The sequence below is a fragment of the Equus caballus genome, chromosome 7, assembly GCF_041296265.1.
Source record: "Equus caballus isolate H_3958 breed thoroughbred chromosome 7, TB-T2T, whole genome shotgun sequence".
Taxonomy (NCBI): domain Eukaryota; kingdom Metazoa; phylum Chordata; class Mammalia; order Perissodactyla; family Equidae; genus Equus; species Equus caballus.
In genome coordinates this window covers 74,346,037-74,358,601 of record NC_091690.1, presented here as the reverse complement: position 1 = coordinate 74,358,601, position 12,565 = coordinate 74,346,037, and the positions used below count along the sequence as shown (strand labels likewise).

General features: G+C 43.0%; 1 protein-coding gene across 17 annotated transcripts in view; it reads right to left on the bottom strand.

Moving 5' to 3' along the window:
• Nucleotides 1-12,565, bottom strand: part of STIM1 (stromal interaction molecule 1) — a 172,989-nt gene that overhangs the window by 100,817 nt on the left and 59,607 nt on the right. Inside the window, exon 1 of one of the 17 annotated variants that reach the window (XM_070274565.1) lies at nt 134-311. The exons of the other annotated variants lie outside the window; for them this stretch is intronic. The gene's annotated coding sequence lies outside the window, so the exon portion shown is untranslated. Of the gene's footprint in view, nt 1-133; nt 312-12,565 lie in introns of those variants that run through there. 17 annotated transcript variants of the gene reach the window in all.

The following is a 12,565-nucleotide window of genomic DNA, read 5'->3' as shown; positions in this document are numbered from 1 at the left end:
ATGACTTTATAAATCATTCAGGCCAATCTACCTAGTTTTACAAATGAGGAAGCTAAGACCCCTCCCCCCAAAAAAGAAAAATGACTTGTCCAAACTCATGCTAAGAATTTAAGGACCCTTAGAAACCACTTACTTGTTCCAAATCCTTCATTTTAATGATGAGAAGACTGAGACCTAGAGAGGGAAAGAGCCTTGCCCAAGGTCACACAGCAGAGGCAGCACTGGAACTCAGGTCTTCTACCTCACAGGCCACTGGTTAGACTGAACCAGACAAAGTGATTTACCTCAGATGATGTGGGTGCTTTTTTGGCCTTGGAAAAAGTACAACAGGTCAGGAAACCAAAAATAAGCAGGATATACTAAGAGTTAACAAAGAATGACAAGGACCAAACAGAGCAAGCTTAAGGAGCCAAAACCAAAGTGCCCTGGCTGCTTAAGACACTTTGGAAAACTAAGAGGCACAAAAATATTCTGTCTATTCTAGGAACTTATAATCCAAGGAAGAACAAGCAGGAAAGACAGCTAGAAAAGGTCAGAAATGCTAAGGGAAATCCCAAGGTACAGCTGCTTCTGTTCTAGGCCCAAATATCCAGACAGCATCACGTCAGAAGCAACTCTGGGCTCAGCAGGCCACTATGGGGGTACTATAGTGATTAGCAGATTACTGGGCCCCACCTGCTACACAGCTGCCCGGTATGGAACAGAACTACATTTACACAATGCCTGGCATTTCACATATATTCAATTCTCACATCAGCCCTTCAAGACAAGGATTATGATTCCCAATTAGCAGATATGGAACTAGGGCTTAGAGAAGACAAGTCTCTCGGTCACAGTCACAAAATTAGTACTGTATATGGCAGATCCAGTATTCAAACTTAAAGTCTCATTCAAGAAATTCCTAGCAAATGCCTGCTGTTCAAACCCTGTGCTACGGGCTAGGGATACAATGAGGAAACAGACATGGTCCCTGGCCTAGAGGAGTTCCAATCAGGGAAGAGAGAGTGAAGTAATAATAATATTATAATAATACATAACATTGAATGCTTACTATATGCCAGGCACTGTTCTAACCTCTGCACATATACTGCCTCATTTAATTCTCACAGTAACTCAGTGAGGCACTTACTATTATTCTCCTCATTTTACGAATAGGAAACTAGGCACAGAGAGATTAAGTAACTTCTTCAAGAGCACACAGTCAGTAAGTTGTAAAAGTAAGGATTCAAACCCAGACAGTTTGACTCTGGAGTCTAGTCTCTTATTGGCAACCTCCAAACAGACAATGGCAAGACAGCCTGGTGAGTGTTCTGATGGAGGAAAGTCAGAGGCAATGGAGGGCCTTGCTGGCCTTACAGGGTCACCTACATTATATAATCAAGAATGACTATCTAGAGGCTGGAAAGAACAGAAAGGTCAGAGGAACCTGAGTATCAAGAACTGGGCTACAATAGTTGATTCCTCCAGAGACAGGAAGACCCTGGTGAGAAAAGATGGGATGGTGACCAGAGTCACTACACTCTTCTCCTACTCTGATCAAGGCATCATCACCTCTGTTTTGCATAGCTTTCTCATCTGACATCTCACCAATCCTTACTACCGTCAAGGCAGTCAAGCAAGGTAGAAATTCGTGATCCCACTTGACAAGTGAGGAAAACAAGACCAATAGAGCAGCAGAGGTTTGTCCGAGGTGGCCCAGTGAGTCGACAGCAGAAGAACGTCAAGTCTCTTGACTTCTGCTCTTTCTACTAGATCACTCTAACTCTAGATCACAAAAAGGAAAATCCAAAATGTAGTATTAAGAAAGAGTTAAAAACTCTAGATTTCTCTAACTATTCTTTTTTCATCTTACGACCACTCCCATCCCCACTCCCCCCTCTATTCCATCACCCTACACACACAGAGTTCTCAAACTCTGCTGACATATACCCATGCTCCATCCGTTGGTGCCTCAAAGTCAGTGATTCAATCAACCACAAAGCCTTGGCTGCCATTAGACATCATGTCCTCAGTGAAACATTCCCCTCTACCAGCTCATCCTCCACACACAGATCTTCAAATGGCAATTAAAGAATAGGGAGGAATGCTTAAAATGGAAAGGCAGGGGGCGGGGGAACCCTAGGAGGGGAAAACATCTCATATGCTCTTAAGTCTGCACGGAAGACATGGAATTTGGCCCCAGCCTAAGATCCACCCACCAAATCAAGTCAGCTGGGGGCCTTGAGGTCCTAATAAGAAGGAAAAGTACTGAAGATCCACCATTAACTCATTCATTTATTCATTTGTTCACTCATTCTTCATTACTGATGTTTATTCTGTACACAACTTACGTTAGGTGCTACTGCCACACAATTTGAAAAAAAAAACACCTCTGCTTCCAAAAAGCTTACCTTTTAGCTTGCACTTCATTGTTATAGGTGAAGCTATTTTTTGATAATCTATTTGCTTCTATCACTTATGTGAACCTTATATATATAAGCGATAATTTGTTTTCTTCAAGTCTTAGTAACATGACTGTGGGAGATACATGGAAAGGAGGAATGAAAGGAAAGGGGTATATCTTCTTTGGTATATTTTTCCATCTATTCCAGAAGATTTTCTCTTTTTTTTTTAGAATCCTGAATTGGCCTGTGGCTCTTTTGGAAAAAGCTATGTTTAGCAGTAAACAATCTCTTTTTTATCAAAGCACAAGAGTTTTACCAGGGAGAAAAAACCCTTACTTTCTACTGGAGAAAACAGGTGATCAGGATACAAGGAAAGAGATACAATCAAGGGATATACCAAGTTCTGTGGAAGCAAAATGACTAATTGCCCCTTAAGGGTCAGGAAAAAGCTTCCCAGAGAAGATGCCATTGGCTTCGCCTGAGGGAATATGGAACATCTGGATGCTAGAATGCTAAGCCTGCATAGACAGCGCTGGAGAGCTCCCTAAGGGCAGACTAAAGAGTCCTGGGTTCCTAGCAGAAGAGTTGCCTTGAGATAAAAGAAACACGCTACAGCCCTGGTTGCTTCAAAAATGATATTATTCCTCTCGGGTGTCTGCACCAGGTAAAGTCCATCATACTCTGCAATGAACCCAGCTCTACCCTGCACTCAAAGCTCTGAGCATAAGCTGGAGACTCTACAAGAGACTTCTCTATCTTCCTCTCACACACTTCTGCTTCCTGCCTTGCAAACTGGCTCCCACAGCAGCAAGAGCCACCTTATCTCACAAAGAGCCTGCTAGTGGATACCACCATTAACAGTCTTATGACTTAAAACTTAAAGCCAACCAAAATGAGAAATGGTCCAGTTCAAACGCAGCCTTTAGTGGTTTAACCCGGAGCTGGCCAAAGATGAAGACAAAAGTACTTCAAGGCTGCACAAACAAAGCAAAGCAAACAGCTCAAAACAAACTACAGTCCATTCAGTGGAATCCCAAAATCCAGTAGTCCCTGCCACCCTACTCACCCATCACCAAACCCAGTTCCAGCTAGGCCCAGACTAGGCACACAGCACAGCAGCAACCAGAAAGAAGGGTAGGGAAGCAGGTCCTTGGGCCCTTCCCTGGAGCACTACCCAAATGGAAGAGAGAAGCTGCCTATGGCACCCTTCCCATTCCCCACCCCTACCCCACAAAATGCCAGCTCACCCTGGTCCTTGTGATACTTGGAAATCTGCCAAGAAGCCAGCAATGTGCCACCCGAGCACCACAGATCACTCTTCCCAGGAAATGGGGACTACTTATGTAGTCTAGATATTATACGGCCATTTAAAGGAGCGTTACTCTGCAGAACTCACTAGAATAGAGAGACTGGGTTGAAGCTTGGCTACTAACTTGATCATACAATATACCCGTTCTTGCCTCCACGCAGTCCCCTCAGTGATCATATCCTATCCTACCATCAAGCCCAATCCACATATTGCCTCCTTTGAGGGGAGCTTCCAACCTCCTACAGTCCTCAGTGACAACCCTATTTTATATGAACAACATTTATCCATTCAAAAAATATATAGCAATGCTTTTTCTATGCCAGCGCTGTTTGCTGTGGTATTGCTGAATTTCCCTAACTGGAACTCAAGTTCTTTGACAAGCCTGCGCAAGACCTACACTTTTACTGCCTAAGCCTACCAGGAATTACCTCTAAATGCAACAAATGTATTATACTAGATGATTTAACATGGACACACCTATCTCAAGAGCCCACTGCCATTTCTCCACTCTAATTCATTCTGGACCTCTTGACCAGATCATGTTTACCACTACTCTATGCAGGCCTCATCTTGCTCATCACCTTCATGACTCTTCATTACCTATAGCAAAGGTCTTCAAAGTGCAGATGTCAATCCCTCAGTTAATAGATCAACTTTTTTTTTTAATTGTCAGAGTTCGGTAAGGGCATACACTGTTTTATAAAAGTTTTGTTTCATTAAAATAATAATAATAATAATAGCAGCTAACATTTATGTAGCACTATGTATCCAGCACTAAGCACTTTCTACTTGTTATCCTATTCATCATCACGACAACCCTACAAGGTATCATTATTATCATTTCCATTTTTCATATCAAGAAACTAGGGCACAGAGAAGTAAACTAAGTGATGGCATTTAGAGACAGGCAGTCTGGCTCTAGAGTCCAAGCCCTTAGCACTGCACTACGCTGCAGAGTACAAGAAGGGCTTTTATATACATACATGCACACCTATATACAGGGCTTAAAAATGCTTCCCATAATAACATCTTTTCAAAATAAATTCCAAACTTCTGTCTCTTTAGCTTTACTTCTCACTGCTTCTTCCATGTACCCTCCAATCCCATGAGACTGACAAAGTCATGCAACCTGCCCCTTCCCATCCCCCCTCTTCCCATCAACCTCCTTCCCTGCTTACCCTCTCCCAAATCCTAATCAACCTTTCAGGCTTAGCTCCTCCAGGAAGGCTCCTGGAAAAGGAGAGGGAGGGAATTACCACTGGTTTAATGCCTACCATGCGTTAGTCACTATGCTGGTGCAGTAGACATGTTACCTCATTTAATCCTCACAACCATGTGAAGCTGCTATTACTATGCCCATTTTACAGGTAAGGAAAAAGTAGTTTAGAGAGTTAACTTGCCAGCAGCCCACAGACATTGCCCAAAGCACACACTCTTTCCACTACAACCTTCTAAGCTCCTTATGACCTATTCTCCACATTTAAATACCTACACGTATACTATTTGATTTTGCATTTTATTAAAAACTGTCTCAAACTATTTTCCTGTTTATGTATGTGCCTTATCTCTCCAACTGGACTTGGAGCCTCTTACCCTAAGGGCTACCCCTACAGCACCTAACACATAGTTAGGCACACAGCGGCTGCAGAGTTTTACCAAACCAAAGTAATAGGTCTGGCTCAGCTACAAGAGACAACTGTTGTGTTATGGGTAAAGCTGCTAAACACCTGTGCCCTAACCATACATAACTATTAATTAATTTCTTCTAGAGCTAAAGAAAAAAGTTCTCTTAACAAAGAAAATCACATAGTGAAGTCTATGAGTCACTCTTGTCAGCAATGATATGAAAATCCCAGAAAACAAGTAACCAAAAAAGAATTACAGTGGGTGGAGTGTTTTTTTCCTTCCCACTCTGTAGGGAACACAATTGGGATAATGCCCTCCAAAAAGTGCACACAGCTTTAGCTGAAGAATGAGGGAATCCCAAAGGGAAGGTCAGCAAAAACCAGCCAATCCTAAAGTTGCTCACAGAAAGCCCCCAGAGGGCTCAGAAGAATATGGTAGCAAAACACTGGCCAAGGAAACAGAGAATCTGGGCTCCAGTTCTGGCTCATTGATTTATTCAACAAATATTTATTGAGAGTACTAAGGATACCAGTCAATCTAGTGCGTAATCCAGACAGGTAAATTACTTAACTTCTCTGGACCTCAATTTCTTCACCTCTAAAAAGAGCTTAATAAGCAATTTCTTGTCCATATCACAAGGTGTTGAGAGGGTAAATGAGAAAAAGACAGATCAGCATCATGGGCAAAGTATAAGGCTGTATTTTTTAAATTGTGGTAAAGCATATATAATATAAGAGGCTGTATCTTATACCTGTATTTCTCTGGCCTAAGGGGAGAGCAGTGGTTGGGAGAAATGTGGAAATGAGATCACTGGTAAGCTCAACTGAGTCATAGGCACCTGTTTTCCTGACTCTGTGTTGGGCCTGTAAGATTTCTAGGAATCACAACACAAAGCCAGTTCTAGAATTTTCAGATTGGAAAGGCCTAGAAGATTCATAAACTCTGAGAGTTGGAGGGGCTTTAAGGGGCCAACTAATCTTCACCTGCACCCATCTCTCATCCTTCTTCCAGTCCACCACCAGATAATCATGATGGCACTGCCTATGTGTATATCCTCTGAGAGCTCCAGAGATCAAGCAATATTTTATAAGCCAGATTATCTACTTTCAATAACTTTATTTTCCTTTTGTTTTCCCTTAGTCTTTAGAAAATTCTCATCTATACATTCTATGTAGGGCTCAGTTATACGGCCATACAGAAAAGTTCCTGTGCCCAACTTGGACCCAAATATAAAAGGAGAGCAGAATCCTGCTGAAGCTAGTATGGTGGTAGTACAGATATTCAGTAAGAGTCCCTCCATGGAGGAAAGAGTTTCAAGATCTAGGTACAGACTACATAGTCCAGTTGTCCCTTCTCACATCTCCTAATGGTAACCTTACTCATGCTAGATGGTGGTCTGATTAAGAAATTCAGCATTTCCTCACAGTGGCCCAAGCAGCTAATCTCTGTTTAACAGTTGTAATGTCAAAGCACTCATATCTCTGGGTGGCCCACTGCAATGACAGGGAGTTCTAGTAGTTCGAAAAATCTTCCTTGTTTATCAGGGGACTAGATTAAACAACAATTCAAGCTACTTTAGTTGGAGAAACTGCAATTTTAAAGTTGTCAGTCCCTCTCTGTCTTAGAAACATCAAGTAATCTTGGGAAAGACCCTTGTTTTTGAGGGGCCCCCTTTTAACAATATAAATATAAAGCAGGCACACATTACCCTTGAGAAAGAGGATACAACTTGATCTTTTATGAGTTGGCAGAGACTGTTCCCAATGTCCCTTGGTATGCAAAGCCGGGGAAAATGAATACAAAGTGCACAGGGTCCAAAGCCCTTCCAGGATCAGAGACTGAAACCTTGACCCCCTTTCTCTTGAGGTTCACTGCTATTAGAATTTATCTGATATGGGGCTGGCCAGTGGCCGAGTGGTTAAGTTCACACACTCCACTGCGGCAGCCCAGGGTTTCACCGGTCCGGATCCTAGGCGCAGGCATGGCACCACTTGTCAAGCCATGCTGAGGCGACATCCCACATGCCACAACTAGAAGGACCCACAACTGAAAAAAATATACAACTAGGTACTGGAGGGATTTGGGGAGAAAAAACAGAAAAAAAAAAAGAATTTACCTGATAGACTGAGATCCTAAGTCAAGTTAAAGGTAGGAAGGGACACTAAGAGCCTACAGCAAACGCTCACACTGAGGAAAAAGAAAGTCTAAATGGATATTCCAAACTCAATACTAAAATCAAAATGATCATGGAAGAAGGATGGTTCTGGAACTAGAAGGTGGCTAAATCTAGAAACACTTCTAGACCCAGCCAATTGGAGATTGTAGGGGTTTCCATTTCCAATGGATGAGCTTATATATATATGAGCTTAAGAGCATTCACTTTGAGAGCTCAAGCATAGTGGAGCCTAGGCCAAGTGTGACATGGAAGCAGCGCTATCATCCTCCCTCAAAGAACCTCTGTAACTTACGCAAAACCATGGCCTCATGGCTGCAATAAATAAGGAAACAGCATAATGTGAGGGACCCATTTTTAAAAGCCTCACTGTGTATCATTAACAGAAGCTAAAAAATGGGGCCCGCTAACAGACCAATAAGATTTTCTAGTTCTCTATTTGGCACTAAGCCTGACCCCTTTGGACTAAATAAGCCCTTAGAGTTCTTGAATACTTCAGAAAGAGAAAGAGGGAAGAGGAAAGGCACCAAGAGAGACATACTAAATTTTCAGATAATTTCGTACTTATTCAATGAAATTAATTTTAATATTGAAAAGAGATCTGACCTTATTTGTACTCCAAACTGATGAAAAACTGATGGAGTATGTCATAACCATTATACTTTAATTTTTTCAAAATACGCTGCACTGTCCCACCCTTAGAGCTCTAATTATGCCTTCTGAAGCCACACAGAAAAACAAGTTGATTTTCTCTTCTAAAGAACAGCCTTTCAAAGACATGAAGACAATGATTACATTTTCTCTTCAGGGCTTCCAAACCTGGCTCCTCAACCCCTCTTCAATGACTAGATCTCAAGGTCCCTCTCCAATGTCTAGATCTCAAGACCCCTCTCCATCTTGCCTCCTTTACGTGTGCTCTGGCCTGTCCCTGCTGCCCTTATAGTGCCTAGCCCAGACCAGCTGCAGCCTACCACAGATAGTCTCTGAGAATACGAGACTATTGTGTCTTCTCATCTTCTATATTTCTATACCTCAGTTATGTGAGCCTAGAAGCCAGTCTCTTTTTCAGACACTAAATTATACCTTCTTAGGAGGCTCCCTATCCACTCTATTCTTCGCAGGCCTGGAGAGGCAAAGGCTGGGCAAAAAGCAAGTAACTCTGCCTGCTTTGATCCTGGGATTCTATGGGTACTGAGATGCCTGTTTCATCCCTCCACACTGCCTGCTTCTGGGTCTCTTGCTCTCCAAGATGCCTTTAGTGCTTAGACTTTAAGTCTATGTCATCCTACTCCTAATCCTACTCTTAATGCACTTGTCCACTAGGGCAAAAGGGGCAATGGTTGGACCACAAATGAAGAGATGGAAGGCAACATAGCACAGTAGTTAAGAATATGGGCTCTGGAGTCAGATAGCCTGAGTTCAAATCCTGGTTCTATCACTTACTAGCCATGAGACCTTGGACAAATCACTTAACTCCTCTGTACCTCAGTTTTCCCCTCTGTAGAATGAGGATAATAACAGTACCTATTGATAGAAATGTTCTATACCTTGACTGCAGGGGAGAGGATACACAGGTGCATATATTTGTCAAACCTGAAACTGAAAACTTAAAATGAGTGCATTCTACTATACGTAAATTATATTTCAACAAAGTCAATTTAAAAAGTAAAAAAAAAAAAAAATTATTATAACCACTCATGGAGGATTGTGAGGATTAAAAGAGTTATAAGATACCTAAAATAGTTCGAGAAATCATAATAAGCACTCAACAAATGTTATCTATCTGTATGTTATCTGTCTATACTGGAGTTTGCAATGCTACATGCAATCTCTGTGTCCTGTGATTGCTGCTGGGTAGCAGGGGAAGAGTCTGAAGATCCAAAGGGGTCCTCAGCTAGCCCAGAAGCTTCATTAGGGTCCTGGCTTTCACCAGAGAAAAGACCACTGTTACAAACCACATCTCTTCCATGCTCCAGCCACAGTTGTGTTTAACACTGGGAAAGCCAAACCACAGGAATCATCATCAAAACCAAAGATATTCCAGTGAAACTGGGAGGGATCTGCTTGCTTTAGTCATCTTCTGGCTGAGACCATGAGGTCCTCCTGGGCCCTCTTAGGTTTCTATTCAGTCCTTCACCAAGTCTTCCCTGAATGTCTCCTGTGCCCAGCCTGTGCAGGAGCTAGGCAGTAACAGCGGAAAAGATAAGTTTCCTGGCTGCCCCACCCTCACCAAGTTCACAATCTACAGGAATTACAAATAGAAAGAGGAAACTGATATCAGAGGCAGCAAGATATAGTGAAGAGAGCACTCTGCAGGGAGTTGGAAGATCAGTGTCTAGCCTCAGCTGACACTAGTCACATGACCTTGAGCTAGTCCCATGCCCACTGTGGACCTCAGTTTCCTCCTCTATAAAATGAAAGGATAAGAATAAACAATCTCATAGTCTGTGGCCTGACAATGGTAGAAAAACAGGTGTAATAGGACTTGTTTCAGGCTCTCAGTGCTGTGAGAAACCTCAGGGTGAGCTACGGGAGCTAATTTAAAAGAAGAATTGATTGTCTTAGATACAAATGCAATAAGGGAAGTGCCTCATTGCTACACTGCTGCAGCAACAGTGCTAGCAGTCTTAATCTGGAGGAGATCCCATTCAGCTGCTATTACAGGGAACCGGTTCATTTCCATTTTCTCACCTTGCACAGCCCCACAGGGTCAAACCAGAGAATCAAGGATTCAGGATGCCAAGAATGGTTCATTCTGGCATTTCCTTCCTGGGTCAGGCTACGGGACTGACAAGAGCACTGTGAGGTGAAGGGCAAGGTAAGGTAAGGCAGGCAAAGATAACATCTGTGGAGTACGACACTGTTCTCTCCGGAAGTCAGCTACTGCAGTGCATGGTTGAAGGGCTATGGGGCCTAGAAGACACAGACACAGTGACTTATGGAGTTAAAATCCTGTTTTAGTTTATAGAGGTACACAAGATAGTTGTACACAACTATCTACTTCTAGTTCACACATTAGTGTAGTTCAATTCAACAATTATTGATGCTCTAGTGTCCCTCAGACCCTGTGCCTAAAAAGAGAGATGAAACTGACTCAGTGTCTTGCTCTTAAGAGGCTCAAGATGTGGAGAAGAAGGCAGACAGTTAAGTGAATAATCATGGTACAACAGACCCCTGTACAAAGTGCTGTGAAGGAACAAAAGTGGGTGTGCCTGCGTCCACGAGAGAAGAGACCAAAGGCAGTGTGGCTGACCAGGTGACATCTAAACCAGGTCTTGAAGGATGAGCAGGTACACATCGGGTAGAGAAGATGGGAAGGGCATTCCTGACAGAGGGAACAGAAGGTACAAAGACTGGCGACATGAAAGAGCCTGTCATGCTTCAGGAACTACAAGTAGTCTGGTGGAGCTGGAACACAAGATAGGTGAGTACAGCAGCCTTGTGTTGTTTTGGACCCTACTTCTCAAATGGGACTGCAAAGCCTCCAAGAGAAGAGAGTGCTGAAAAGCAAGTGAGGCAGCCAGTATACATCCCACTTCCTCTCACCTTTCCCCAGACTCTACCTTACACACATCCCTCTGCCACACCACAAACACTCCTGGAAACTCTGGGAAGAAAAACCTCTCCCCACTCTAAAGCAAGTAGCTCCAGAATCCCAGAGGCAGGTCCTCTACTAAAAGAGAGAAATGAGAATCACAGGTCCCTGGAAAAGGGGCATTAAGTACTAATTTATAAAGATCCAACCAACCCTGGCAGCCATGCAACTTAGAAAAGCTGAAGGAATCTCATCCCATCGCCCAAGCCCAGATCCAATGCCTTTTTAACTGAAACTCATTTCTAGTGAGCCATCCCCAGCTTCTATCCTACTGAGAATGCTGTAGGAGCTGAAGAAAGGCAGTCCAACAAATTCAGAGCTGACTTACCCTTTAAAAATTACTTTAGCTACAGTTATATTGCTGCCTCATGCTAAAGACAAAAATAAATTTTAGATAGAAAAAAAAAAAAATAACTCTAGAGTATCTCCTAAGCAGGAGACATTCCTGAGACTCAGCCATGCTGAGAATCCTTAGGTTACCGACACAGGGAGGCCAGGCAGATAAATCAAGGTAGACAAGGCCAAGGAAGCCAAGGAAACAAGATGACACACATGGGGTGGAAGAGAAGCATGGACTGCAGTTAGACCTGAGCTCTAACTCCAAGACCTCACTTACTAGCTTCACTGAACCTTCCAGTCTTCTCATCTGTGAATGAGAACAATAATAGTATTTACCTCAGAGCATTATTGGGATTATGAAATGAAGTAAAGAATATAAACCACCTAGCCTGAGGCACACAGTCAGTGTTTAAATAACTTCCCTTCCCTTTAACCAGAGCCACAATGATGTACTGTTGCACAATTAGGGAGGGATGGCCCCATTCACAACACAGTCTATGTAAACAAAGCACTCTGGAGTTATGCAGTACACAGTCCAGGCCAGTCAGCCACTAAGACTTCTGTCTATAAGCAGTGCCAGAACTCAGCAAAACAGAGCTAAAATATCAATGTAGGTGTATTCAAGACCATGCATGAGTCTGAGACCACACAACCAATCCAATAACAAATACAAGACACCAGGGACACAGAGCTCTGAAAACCAAGGCAACTTCATCCCAGCCAGAAAGTCTGTTCTATGTTCCCACTAGGGTAAAAGCCAATTTCTGGACCTCCATCAACCTCAAGTCTGTAAATGAGCCCCATTAACCAAGGATCTGGAGAGTGTGAAACCAGGGATGAGAGTAAACGCTGCAGGTTTCCAGCTGATGTCCATGTCCTCTCTGCTTGACAGGTGGGCCAAACACTCAAGGGCAGGCAGTTTCTCTAAACGTGTTAAGTACTGTCACATGGGACCCAGGAGACTGAGTCCAAGATCCAGGGTGACCTTAGCACCCTGGTTACCAAGGGTAACCTGACTGAGTTTCTCTGGGACAGGTAGGGACCATGTCTGATTGTTTTTTATGTCCCCAGACCCTAGCACAGTGCATAATATAATCTACCAGCTGAAATAGTTGTTTAATAAATGAGCCAACATGGAC